Below are 13,660 nucleotides of genomic sequence, written 5' to 3'. Positions count from 1 at the left end.
TGGATTCCACCTCTCACTGTGGGTCTGTGTTTTAACCAATGACTCTGTCCCAGTATCCTCTGTGTTCCTTGGGCCCACTGACCAGCCAGCTGGGATGTGTACTCCCAAGGTTCCAAAGAGCAGGTGGAAATGGGCAATGTGTATTAAGATCTAGATGCTAAACTGGACACCACCACCTTGACTCCCACGCACTCGACCAAGGCACAGGTGCCAGGGTAAGGAGCAAGGTGCACAGTCTTCCCATTGTCCCGCAGCCAGTTAGACAGCCCAGAGCTCCAGGGACAAAGAGGCTGCCAGTTATGGCTAAGTAAAGAAAGTTGCCTTTACTGTGCATTTACATCTCATTGAAGAGACCTCTTGTGTAATAAATTTACACTCATTTGTTAAATCTCAGGTCCAAAGCCATCCCAAAGAGCACATTAGGCATTGTACACATGCCTTGCAATACCTGCCCCCTGGGGGATGGTTTCCAAACCAAAGCACACAGCATTCTCAGGAGCCGCAGCTTCTGCTCAAAGACACCAGAGAGAAGGGCGTTCTCTAAACACCCTCCCTCCTTGGGACGAGACCTGGTTGGGATTAGAAATTTTGCTATCATAGATTTCTTTGATAAGTTTCTTACATGATTAAGGCTTCTGAGAGAACACTGAGCATCTTAAAATGAGGAGGAAGATCTCTTTGAGAGAGCAACATTCCAAAATAACCCCTAAGAGGAACAACTGTAACCATCAGTATCACTCATGCTCCCGAACCCCAGAAGTGAGTCTTGCGTGCATGAAAAGGAATCCAGGCTCCAGCCTGAGCAGATGTCTTTGTGACACTGCCCACCTTCTCACCTGATGGCATCGCTCTGTCCGTGTCTACTTTGCAGTAAATTCTATGTCTCTGCATGGCCACCAGTGCTGCTTGAATTTGTTCACAAAGAACAAAGAACCAAAGAGCGATGGCCCAGTTCCTCGTAGAATCCGGACTGATTCAGAGAAAAGTGAAGACACAGAGCCATGTCAAGCTACCGGATCTTGCAAGGAACCAGAAATGCCATGCTTTGGTTAAGTCTGGGATGTTGCTAAGAAGGGAAGAACAGGAATCCAGAGAGAGTCATCATCTCTCCAGAGAGAGTCATCGGTCTCCCCCAATTCTTCATGCTGTAGCAACTCTGTGACATACAAATACTTTCATAGCTTGGGTTCACTGTGCTTCCTTAAGATAGTGTCATGGAGAGTCAAGAACCATTCAAAAGAAAGAGAGAAAAGGGTGCGGGGCTTGCATACAGAGACTGTCAGGGCCCTCCACTTATAAGTGTTCTCCACTTTGGAGTGGGGAAGGCAGAGTGTTTTTAAAAATAACTATCTCAGGGCTGGGGATTTAACTCAGTGCTGTAAGTGCCTGCTTGGCAAATGTAAGGTCGTGAGTTTGATACCCAGCAGCTCCTCCCAAAGAAAAACTGTATCTCAAAGCCCTAATACAAGAAAGATCAAATTCAATATTAGCCTCAGAGGTTCGCCAGTCAGGAAATACCCGTGCTCTCTTCAGTAGCCTCAGTCTTCCTTGTGTCCTGGCTGACAAATTCTGGACTCCTATGCTGCCTCTGAAGCCACATGATCATCACGTCCTAAACTACACCACCAGGCTTTGTTCCCACTTCCTCTGCCTTATGGTAGACTTTCCAGATCTATCCATCACACAGTCTTTTTTTTTTTTTTTTGTCTTTTTCATTTTTATCAGTACCAGGGATCAAACTGATGACTACCTGCTTGCAAGGCAGGCACTTATGCCGCTGAACTAAATCCCCAGCCCTCTATCACACATTCTTATGTGCTTTTATCCCCCTGGGAGACCAACCATCCAGCTGCCATCCGATAGTCAAAGTCTTTCTCACGTACCAGCACCCCATTTCCGGAGATCCTACTGATCCTCCAAGGCAAAGGGAATTCTCCCTTCACTCCACTCAGTCTACTTTTGTCCTTAATCCTTTTGTGGCTCCTAGTGCTTTCCAGGGTACATGAGGACAACACAGATGAGGTCTTAAATCTTCACCCACTGTGAGTGACCCCGAGGGAGAGACTTGGTCTTACCCAGGCTGCTTTGCACATTGTGACTCTCAGTTCTGTTCCTCGTAGAGAGCTCACCCTCACTATTTGTTCATTCAGTGTTTTAAAAACACATTTGTATCTGCCATCTTCCACAGACTGGCAGGCACCAGAAAGGTATAAATAATTAGGACACCGAGTGCAGTGTGAAAGTAAATGAACAAGTAATGAATCAGTGCTTGACAAAAACCTGACTGTGCTTCCATGTGACCCCATCATTGCTGTCATTCTCTCCTCCTGACCCTACTGGGTAGAGAACGGGGATGGATTGAATGACTACAGCATCAGAGTTCTCACAGAGTTACAGATGGCACTTAAAGGCAAAAGAGAGTGGTACTACAAACCACACGTGGACTCAACTTTATATAGCAGAATGTGTGATCAGAGAAGTAAACCCAGGGCCAGGGGTATAGCCCAGTGGTACGGCGCCTGCTTGGAAAGCATAAAGTCCTGGGTTTGATTCCCAATATCAAAAAAGAGAGAGAAAGAGATACAGAGAGAGAGAGAGAGAGAGAACTCCAATTTTTGTAAATTTGAGCCACTTGAAAGGCACTAGAGGACCTTCCAATTATGATGCCCCAACCCACCACTACTGTGACTCTTCAGATACCAGCTACTCACCCTATTGAATCATACTGTGAATCTAACTCCCACAAGAGGGAGTGTTGGGAAAGGGTTTGTGTCTTGGTTACACTGAAACTCATGACCTTGGGGTCCTGTGCAATGGTGAGATTCTGAATCCCTTGTTTTAGGAAAGAGGTCTAGAGACAAGGGGGAGGAAGCATGAGCAAAGGCAGAGAATAATTCAAAGGGCCAGGAGAGAGCCGGATAAGAAAGTAAAGTACAAGGACAGAAATAGAGGACAAGGACGTGCAAGGAGAAAGACGGGATGGAGGAGTCAGCATAGTTTTCATGGTGAACATCCTGCGTGCTCCTTCCCAGCCATCCTTGCACCCCTTGTATCCGCTCACAGTAGGGGGTTCCTGCTGTGCTGAGTGAACTCCAAACTCAGAAATTGACCTTACCCTCATGTAGGAGTAGACTGATTCAAAAGGATACAAAAACACAGCAGAGCAGCCTCAACTGAAATATCACATACCAAGTATCTGCTTTGAAATACTCCAAAGAAATGCTAAGAAGAGGGGTGGAAATGGTAAAATGAAATAGGGACAACCCACTTTCCGGGCCCCCTTCTGTGCTTCTTAAATAGAAGCTTTCTTCCTCTTAAATTTTTCCTACTTTTTTTTTTGTCTTTTTTTCCTTTTTATCAGTACCGGGTATCAAACTCACGACTGTCTGCTTCAAAGGCAGGCGTTTATGCCACTGAGCTAAATCCCCAGCCCCTACTTCTTCCTACTCTGAACCTCTGCTGTTCCTAGAATATATTCTTGTATTTTAGAGAAAAAAAACGTAGTTTATTCAGCCTTCTTTTGTACATGACATTTATTCTGTTTAGACGTTTTCCTCCCATGGACACCCTGGCAATACGCCTTCTCCCATATGCAGGCGTCTTTTGTGCTGTGTTCTAGTTCCATGGACTAAATTCCCAGGAGCAGAGCTCCTGTGTGGGAAGGGTGTGAAGGTGCAACCTACTTCCCAGTGCAACCCTGAAGACAATGCACTTCTGGAAACATCCTTTTAGCAGCCGTAGAGAGTGATGGAGTTGCAGGGGTATCTTCCAAACTCAGCATGAAATTGGAAGAGGACATAAGGTTTGGAGTCCAGGTCGATTTCACTGCAGGATTTGTGAGGAGGGAAAAAGCTGGGGCAGAGTTTTTCTGATGGGTAGTGTTAGAGGATCAGTCCCTTTACCAAAGGGCTTTGGATGTAAACTCGTCTCCTTATAATCCAGTGTTATAAGTAACAGGGAGCCAAGCATGGTGACACATGCCTAGAAATCTCAGCATGCTAGAGGCTAAGGGAGGAGGACGACCATGAGTTCATGGCTAGCTTGGACTATAGAGTGAGACATTGTCCCTCCCCCTCAAATAAATGAAGAAGTAAAAGAAAAAGAACACGAAGAAAAAACAAGAATAGGAGGAGGAGGAGGAGGAAGAAGAGGAGAAGGAAGAGAAAGAGAAGAGGATGAGGAGAGGAAGAAGCAGAAGAGGAGAAAAAGAAAGGAAGAAGAAGAGGAGGAGGAGGAGGAGAAGGAGGAGGAGAAAGGGGAAGGGGAAGGGGAAGGACACACCAGTAGGACTGAAAACATGAAATATGAACCCTTCAGACTTAAGCGTGGGTCCCCTTCTCTGCCCACCCCATGGTCATACTTTATCTTTTCTCATGCTTTTTCTTATTTGTCAGTTAGATGGTAGCACATTGCCACCTGTGATGAACATTTTAAATTCAGTTAAGTCTCTCTGTGTGACACATGGTCACAATTCAAACTGAAGCTGGAACAATTCTTTCAACATTATGATGTTACTGTTTCTCTAAAAATTCTACTATTTATATCAATAAAAATACTTCAGTGAGTCTAAGAAAAAAACAAAGAAAATGAAATAGATTGAGTTGATAATGAAGGAAAACAAATGATCTTGGCACAAGCGCTCCTCATTCTCTCTGATTTTACATGGAGCTGAGAATTTTTAGCACAGAAAGTTTCAAAGCCCAAGGAGGAAAAGAATCTCAGGAGCAAGAGAGGGGAGTGAGCTGCATCAGGCTCTGATCCCACAGGGCAGGCGCTCTCCTAGCTGGGGGACCTCAACTGGGGACAGAAGACACCATGCCAAGCTCAGCATGTAAGCTGGGCACTTGCTGAAGTGCAGATTCATGGCCAACTTGAGCACCTGTGTGGGCTTCACCACTGTGAGCTCTTCCTGGGACAGAGCCTGGCCATAGCCTGTGTTCTCAGCATAGGGATTTCAGCACTGGTTGTGAAGGCTTTTAGAGTGGCCCAGATCACCCCCTAACCATCCAACACCAACTCCAGACAGAGCATGAGTGTGTCATACACCTGGAGCTCAGAGCCCAGCTTCTGGTCAACAGGAACAGACAGGAGAGACCACAGCTCAGGACCTCAGGGCCCATTCTCTGGGCAGGAATGTGAGGGTCACACTGCTCAAAAAGACAGGAATGGCACTGGCTTAACTACATGCTTAGTGCAGGCTCTGAGTTCCTTGAGGTCTAGGACTGCTTTATTTAATTTTGTCTAAGGCAAGGCAGGAGCTTTGTAGATGCTTACTGAATTGGAATAAAAAACGGACAAAATAATCACTAACACACAGAGAGAGATTTAACCTGCTCCTTCCCCGAGGCAGACTTAAGATCTAGGAGATACTCATCCCCCCCCCCACTTTTCTTCTTCCCCCTCTCTCATCTCCCTCATTTTCTCTCTTGCTCTCCTGCCCATGAAGGCTAATTAATAATTCACCAAACAATAGTGCATTCTGATGGTTAAGAATATAACAATTTAATTGGTATTTGTTTCTGCCACAGCACAACGGTGTCTCATTTTCCCAGGAGGGCAATTTTCCAACGCTATTCTGCTATTCCACGTTTCTCACAATAAAACCGACCAATCCAGGAAAGCCTGAAGGCTGTTTGTAAGAAGGAAAGATGGCAGGTAATGGGTTTGCTGCAGACACGATCCTGCAATTTGTTTTAAACTCTGACATTTATTTAGGGTTTCGTGAATTCGTACATTATTAGGCTAAATTCTAACTTATATCTGTATATAATAGGCAAGGATATAATACAATAAATTGCACTTGTACACATGAATATAAAATTTGAGGTAGAGCCTCAAGAATAATGACTTTATAAGTGATTAATGCAGAGTATATAACACATACTCTGTAAGTATCTACAATGCGTCATTTGTGACATGGTATATTTTCTTCATGTACAGTTAATGAAAAAATATAAGGACCTGACTTGCAAAACATATCTTTATTCATTGCTTATAGGATATTATCCAAGTACACAATTTAAGCAGTAACGTATTCCTTGATAGGTCCATAATAAAGTACAAAGAAAGACCAGCAAATGAGAAACAAAACAGCTCCTAGTGAATTTCTAAGTATCACCCTAACAGTAAAATATACCTGTAAGGCAAATGGTCACCCGAAGGTTTATTTCATCCATGCCAAGCAGATCATACCTCTGTGTGCTTTTCAGAGGTGATGAATCCTCAGTCTGCAAACACTTTCTGCTGGCTGCAGGCTGCTCAGCTGTGACCTGAGCAAAGACCACAATTCATAACTCCTTGGCCTTCCTGGAAAACCAAAGCGAAATCCGGGCAAGGCAGGAAGCTTCACTTTCCAAATCTCAGGCCCACTTTGCAGGAAAATGCGTATCCAGAGGGAATCACCAGTCTTTTCTTCCAGCCTGCAAGATTTCCTCATGATACCCAGCATGAAACACGGGAAACGCTTATTTGTTGGCCTTGACCTTTTGTCCCTGCAGGACAACCTGCTACGCAGGGAACCCTCCCACTCAAGTCATTGCCTCAAAGAAGCAGTGGAAGCTGCAAACCCAGGAGTGACCAAGATGGTTTGATCCTGCCACCACCCACACTGAGCCACAGGGATTGTGCCAGCCTCTAGGAAGAGGACAGTGACCCATGGCCAGGGGAACAGAGAGGAAAGAAAACTCTTACTTTGGGACATGGGGAAACCATGCTGACAGGAGAGGAAGGTGGACAGGAAGCATTGGGGCACAGGAAGATGACGGGACAGAAAACAGACACAAAAGTCAACTCCTAATCCCGCAAAGCCATGAAGACATCTCAAGTCTTACACAGAGATTACTTTGTGTCACTCTTTTTAAGGTGTTGCTCACTGAAATACAAGCTGATTACCTTCCTTATGTATTAAACACATGCTGGTAATTTCAAAGGTGGGAGGTCATTCAGATTTTGCACTGATCACACATTTCATGCAATAAATAAATATACTGGGAAAAAAACAATTACTAAAGACATATTTGCTTATGACAAACACAGCACACGACACAAAGATTAAAAGTTACTAATACACAAGACAAATATTTGCATAAGAAACCAAAACACCAATAGTTAAGAAATACACATTTTTTTCTCTTGTAAGGAAGTTAGAGGGTTACTGTTTTTCAATATGGCTTATTTTTCTCTGAATAGGTTTCTGACATCTGTTGGTGTTAGGAGATAATTTCACAACTGAAAAATGTCCCAACTGGTTGGCACAGTGACTGGCCGAAAGTCTTTCCTAAGCAGCTCAGTTTTCCCCAGCTTGAAGGGCAGCCCTGAGGTGCAGGGTTATATCCGTGCATTTCATTTTATTTTTACTCGGTTTTCTCCCTTCCAGTTGACAATACATGTTAATATCATGAGAGCCGGCCATCCAGTGAGATGCATCTCAGCTCTGAGCATCTCAGCCAAGTCCACGGGAAGCATAAAGCTATGGATACATACATAAAGCTATGGATACACAATGGGACACACCTAGAACACTGAAACATCCTGTTGGAGAAAGCCTCAAACCCAAAAGGGCTGTAAAAACTTACTAAATCTAAAATCTAAAAGCTAGCCATTTCCAGGTAAGCTCAGAGCCACTCACCTGAGCAACATTCTTTAAGCAAACTGTGTATGAAATCACAAAATTTGTGGGAGCAGAGACTGGCAGGGAACCACAGTTATTGAGCACGCAGCTACTGAGTTTTGCTGGACAAATCTTAGTAACACAAATTCTTTATAACTACCCCCAAACACTACTGAACAAGGTGGTCTCCATTCTCATAACAGTTAGCTTTCTGTTTGCAAATAGCAGGAGCCATGGGAGTTCTCCCTTCCTTTAGTCACAAGAGTAATAATTAGCAGAAATAGGGTTGGTGTCTAGCAACAAACTCATTTTCAGCCAAGTAGCAGAAGGAAACCCATTCACCATGACAGAGACACCAATCCCAAAAGAGAATGCTAATTAATTTAACATATTTGCTTCCACCTTCAGATTGAAAAGCTTTTTTATCTCTCCCCACTTCTCTTCCAGGCATCAATTGTGGAAGCTAAATTTTGGTATCATCTGTGACATCTTGTATGGGAACAGAGGCCTCTCATCAATATGGCTTTCTTGGGGAAATTTGATGACAGACAGGTCACGATAGCAAACACTGGACAGGCAAGGCCATGCCTCAACTTCCTGAAAATGAGTTTAGGGGAAGCTGGAGGTTCAGTGTTTCTGAAAGTCAGGGAGGTCCAGCTGTGGGGTGTAAAGGAGAAGGACGGGAAGAGAAAGGACGGACATACTGCAGATGGGAGATGGGAGATGGGAAAACCCACAGTTAGACCCATCTGTGTTTCTTTCCCCAACACCTTTCACAAGCTACTCTGGACAGTCACAGTCTTGCTGGCAAATACTGATGCTCTTTGCCCTAAAAAAAGGAAGCGCTCAGAAAAATAGTTCAGATAATTCAGTACAAAGGAAGTCATCTTTTTAAAATGTTAACACCAAACCCTGTTGTTGGGTTTCATCACTATTGAACAAGATGAAAATATCACATCAATATACAAGATTTGAACTGAGAACTTTGCCTGAGATCCGGTATGTGAAGACAAATGAATAAGAAAATTATTGAAATGGTCTCCCCTAAAGGAAACAATTTTAGGTTTACATATTAATATTGCAAGAAAAGAAAAAGGCCTAGACTACATTGTGCTAAATTCACCGTCTATAGTGATTCCTAAGATATTTATAAGGACAGAAAACACCACTATGAGTACACACTACATAAGCACATATCACATTTTTAAAATTTCATATATGCATCTTCAGAATACAAGAAGGTAAGAAGCGTTACCATTTCTCCAATCTTGGCAGACATGTGATTTGCTCTCATTGGAGCGCAGTTACAATGAACGCTGCGAATAAGAAACTCTTACAACTGAATTGGCTAAGTGTAGTCTTAAAAGCTAGTCTTATCTGGATCACTCTCTACTGACCTAAGCTGCATCTATCTGTAATTTCTGTAAACACAGTGACCTAAGATGTGCTACAGTGCAGTGAATATTATGGTTCCTTCCATTAAATTCTTCATGTCTTTGATTTCTCTGTAACAATTGGCATTTATTGTAATAAAAAGTTGAGTATAAATTGAGAAATGGTTTTTGAAAAGTGTGTGTCTTACATATATAATATATAGTCAGAACCAGGGTAAATCTTGTTGCCCAAGAGGTTGAAAGACAAGGTGTCTACAGCTTATAGAAAGACACTCAAAGGAGAAGAAACCAAGGATCATGGTACTGAATCCTGACACTAAATGTTACACAAAAACCGTAGCGGAGCTCTAACGTGAACATACAAAATTAGGCACAAATCATAGGATGGCTTCTTGTGGTGGAGGAGAAGAAATGACCAGAAGATCTCACAATGCAATTACAGAAAGACAAGATGACTGAGGGCGAAGAATGGACACTTTACCTGCCCCACAGAGAGCAGGAGCAGAGCATTTGAGGTCGTGGTATCCTTGTTCCAAGTAAGGAAAGAGATGTGATGACAGCTGGAAATAGGAACTCACCAGCCTCGGTAGTGTCCAAGTCCATTGGCTTTGCCTTATGTATAAAACAATTTCTGGCCACTGCTGTCCCTCTAAATGGACCCAGTCCTGAACTCTGGGGGCCTGAGTGAAATCCCTGCATATGCAGGTCGGCTTTGCAATGCTAATAAGTCCAAATTAACAGTCTTGAAACTCTGCTCTTCTATGCCTGGCACCCCAGTGATGAAACACAGCAGATCCTCATCTGGTAACCGAGCCATGTACCCCTCCTAGGGCTCCAGGAGGGCCCAGGGGAGGAGACTGTGCTCAGGAGACCACCACTTCCAGAAACTGACACCAGGGACACAAACAGTGCTTCAAGTGGTCCCTGTGGCTCTCACTACAGCATGTGGCACCAGGTCCTACTTTGCTACCACACCCATGCATGGTTGCGAGTGAAGATATGGGAGGAAGGGGAATGAGAGGGAACCTGGGCAAAAGGAGGAAGCAGAGGACAAACAGATTAAAGTCTGGGCCATTCCACATGCTGGGCTAGCACTGGGTACCCAGTTCCAAATCCTTGACTGGCAGTTTGAGACCCAGGGAAGAGGTTCCCAGTAGATCGATCCTGTTCTTGTAGCACTCCCTGCAGTGTAAAATGTGTAAAAAAGTGTAAAAAAGTGTAAAAATGGATCCCAGTCTGGTTGCAGTGAGCACACCAACTTCAGCCTCTGCAAAGAACACAAAGATATGAGTGGTTACAGAAAGCAACGCACACCTCTGCCACCATCCCCCAGGGAACATGAACTTGTGCCCAAACTGCTTAGGATCACATTTGCCATGGCTCCTGCTTGGGCCCAAGAGAGGTGGTTAGGAAGATAAGTCCCTTTAATGAGCTGGCCCAGGCACAGTAAAGATATACCCAGCATGGTTCACCTGACACTGTTTATATCATCCTGTAAGCAATATTACAATGGCTGCACGTTTGTACTGCACAAAATTAATAAAGGACAAAGGGCCCACATTTAGTTATACCTTTTTCCCTCCCTCCAAATGACAGGAATCTGTGAGCCACAGTCTGTGAAAGACCTGTGCTCAATTACTTCTGCTCTGTGGTCTCAACAGTGGATTGCTACATCACAGTCATTGGATTTGTCTTCGCGCATTTTCCAAAAGTGTATGAATGAGCAGGAAAAACCCACAAAGATACACTGCTAAGCACAAGTGAAGGTTTTAATGCTCTACTGACAAAAATATATGCTCCTGACTCAGTTCAGTAGTGTGGGTTCTTACAGGCAAACTAAAATAGTGGCAGAGTTTTTGCTGCTTCTACTGAAATTCTTATAGAAAACATAATTTGTCTGAATCATTTTCTAGAAAAAAGAAAGAAAACATTTCTGATGATATAAAAGGGGGTGATTATATGTTTATTACCTATTAGAGCAAAGCTGGTTCTTATAGCTATTGGTTTAATCTCCCCTTAATCATCATTTTGCAACCTTTGTGTCCCAAATCAACCGTAATAAATTCATAGGGCTGACTCATTGGTTTAGAGAATTTAGCCTAAGACAACAGTAGCAGGAGCTGAAACTGGGTTCTGTTTTAAGGGACAGAGATTTCTGGGTCTCGTTGTGGGGAGGTTAATCCGGGGTATGCATGGCCCTCTCTGGGGGAAAATGGGGCCACTTTATCTCAAGGGGAAGATGAGCAGGATTTCCTGAAGATGCAAACTGGAACAAGATGACTCCTGTGCCTTCCCTAGACCAAATCAAACTCCATCAGAAGCTTCCAGCCACCTGCAGACCTTTGCTTTGTGTGCTCACTTACCACCTTGTTCTCATCCTGCTTCCCCTTCTATGTCTCTGCCTTTTATCAGTGTGGATACCAAGAGCAACATCCCACAGCTATTCTCTCACTGTGCGGTCAGGTGTCTCTTCACCTCGATCTAGTCCAGGGCTTCTCCAATGGGAGCGTGCACCTGGGTCACCTGCAGGTCATGCCAGGGTTCCATTTCCTCCATATTCTGGAGGAGCTGCCTGGTTCACAATGGCTTGCATTTCCAGTAACCTCATAAATGGGTCCTGGACCAAAACTTAAGTAGCACTGATGGTGTCCAAAGTACCCCTGGTTCTTCAAGACTGAGGCAGGGCAGATGGATTCATAGCATCCATAAGCCTGTAACTTCACATAAGTAACAAAAGCCTGACCATGCTTCACAGGTTGTTCAACAAGGGGCAGCCTCCTTTCCATCCACTCTGGAGTGACAGTGGGGACTCTTTGCATTACAGATGGGAAGTGGGTCAGCAAGGGATTGACTAAGAAAGACAGTCCTGCCTCGTTTCAAAGACTGCTAGAGCTCTCCTTACGTTGTGCTCGTGGCAAGAATCAGTTAGGACCCCTCAGTCATTCCTAACACAAGAAGAGGAGGACGGGCAGTGATTTTAAGTTTAATGGTGACAGGTGTTTGGGGTGGAATGAGGCTGAGAGGAGAACTTCAGGAGAGGGGAAGCTGATGTGCAGTTAACAATGAGACCTGGGATCTAAAGTGTGGCTGGGGGGAGGAGGAGAAAGCCCTCCACTGCACACCCCCCTGCTGTGAAGTGGACACAGTTCATACCAAGTGCAGCGCACAGGAGTCCTGGGAACAACGGTCTAGCATTCACTCTAGAGCCCTCTCAGCTTTCAGGGAGGTCACCAGTCATTCTCTGTTCACTGTCTCTACAGCTGTGAGCTTCTCCTGGCCACAGCAGTGAGATCACACTAAGGGCCAGGCCAGGCCAGCCCAGCTGAAAAGGACAAGGGGACACTCGCACTCAGAACAGAGGTACCTGCAGAATCTGCAGAGGTAGAGGGCAGGCTCTGGCAGCTCCAGCCCAGCCTTTAGTGGGGCGTTTCCTAGAGAAGATTGCATGGCTTTACCCTGCCTGTGGTAGCTTTAGCCCAGAATCTTCATCCAATTCGCTTTTCCAGCTCCACCTCTCTCATCCTATCACAACTGCCCAGAACTGCCCAGAAATGACTGTGGGAAATTGTCAGGTAAAACAACACATGGATGTATTTTGGGAAAATCATGAAGCACTCTGCACATGTAAAGCATCTATATTATTGTTGCAAAGCCCAGGCTGAGGGGCGAATGGTTATTTCAATGCAACAATAATTCAGTATATTGAATTATATAACATAAGCGACCCTGGAGATTACTGTTGAGGAAAGAAAAAACTCCCTATGGAAAGAGATGTCTACTTTAGGTCCCTTGCTAATCATGTGCCCTGTAGAATCATAAACTTTATTAACCAGTCCGTTGGAAGTATGGCCCAGTGTAATTATGGAAAACTGCTCCATTTCATTTACCATAGAAATAGCAATACACCTGATTACATGTGTGCCTAATTCAGTGACGTGATCTGACTCTGTACACAATAATTTCAGGGTGTGTATTTATAGCTCTATAAATCCATGAAGGCATGCATGAAAATGATCAATTTTATTTCAGGGGCTCTGAAGCAATTTAAACCTATAATCCTAGCCAATTCCAACAGCCTCCAAATGTCCATTTTACAGAAGGGCAAATGGCAAAATAGAAGCACTGGGTTTGGTCCTTTGATGCCCATTTCTAGTAGCGCAAATATCACATGAAACTTAAAGGCACTAATTTGCTCTTTGCCAGACTTGCTCCCTCTGACACATCAGCTTCCATAAATTCCTGTCATCCGGTGGGCTTGACCATAAGTGATGGTAATCCAGCCGCCAAATCCAGTCTACCCTGGCCTTTGGCTGAATGGCAGCCAGAGAAGGTGCCAGCAACTCACCTGGTGATGACAATGAAACTGAGTGTGGAACTGACCGCTGCTAATTGTCCCTGGCTTCTCAACAACACAGAAGGGGATTCTGGTTCAACATACTTCCCAAGGCGCTCTACAACTTCCTGGCAGGAGTTTTCCCATTGAAATCACACAAAACAGCCTTAGTGAAGAGCTTCTTCAAAAAGCACAGCAAGTCCCTAGAACTCCTCTTTTCTAACACTGTGCTCATAACGACTCCCAAATTTTAATGCAAGTACACAGAATGAACTCCACTCAGAGATGACCACCTGGGTGCAGAGCATGAGCTGGGAACCTAGG

General features: G+C 44.4%; 1 long non-coding RNA gene across 1 annotated transcript in view; it reads right to left on the bottom strand.

The window, feature by feature from the left end:
• Positions 1–5,493: 5,493 nt before the first annotated feature.
• Positions 5,494–13,660, bottom strand: part of LOC134477734 (uncharacterized) — a 31,212-nt gene continuing 23,045 nt past the window's right edge. The window contains exon 3 of the long non-coding RNA XR_010049924.1: positions 5,494–10,270. This is a non-coding gene — a long non-coding RNA (uncharacterized LOC134477734). The remainder of the gene's footprint in view (positions 10,271–13,660) is intronic.

The sequence above is a fragment of the Cavia porcellus genome, unplaced genomic scaffold (assembly GCF_034190915.1).
Source record: "Cavia porcellus strain 051 isolate PalLab524CR breed Dunkin Hartley unplaced genomic scaffold, mCavPor4.1 scaffold_9, whole genome shotgun sequence".
Classification (NCBI taxonomy): Eukaryota; Metazoa; Chordata; class Mammalia; order Rodentia; family Caviidae; genus Cavia; species Cavia porcellus.
This window is presented reverse-complemented; position numbering and strand designations above follow the sequence as displayed.